We start from the raw sequence: 311 nt of genomic DNA, 5'->3' as shown, positions 1-311 counted from the left end.
AAGAGTAGTTGAGAGATATGAGCATATCAAGTACAATTTATGTTCAATTTTTAAAATTAAATTAAAGTTAGATGAAACAATTACTTAAGTGAAGGACAAATAACTTTGTAATAATTTATTATGCGATTTTATAATTTTTTGTTTATTTGATAAGATTGAATAAACAATTGGGGCTATTTTAATAGTTTTACAACTTATGAGATTTTTATGTTTATAAGAAAATACACAACACAAAAATTCTATATTGCATGTCCAAACAAACCTTCAATTTCATCTCATGATTCCATATCATGATACCATATCGCATGGCC

Source organism: Solanum tuberosum, unplaced genomic scaffold (assembly GCF_000226075.1).
Source record: "Solanum tuberosum cultivar DM 1-3 516 R44 unplaced genomic scaffold, SolTub_3.0 scf00056, whole genome shotgun sequence".
NCBI lineage: Eukaryota > Viridiplantae > Streptophyta > Magnoliopsida > Solanales > Solanaceae > Solanum > Solanum tuberosum.
This window is presented reverse-complemented; position numbering follows the sequence as displayed.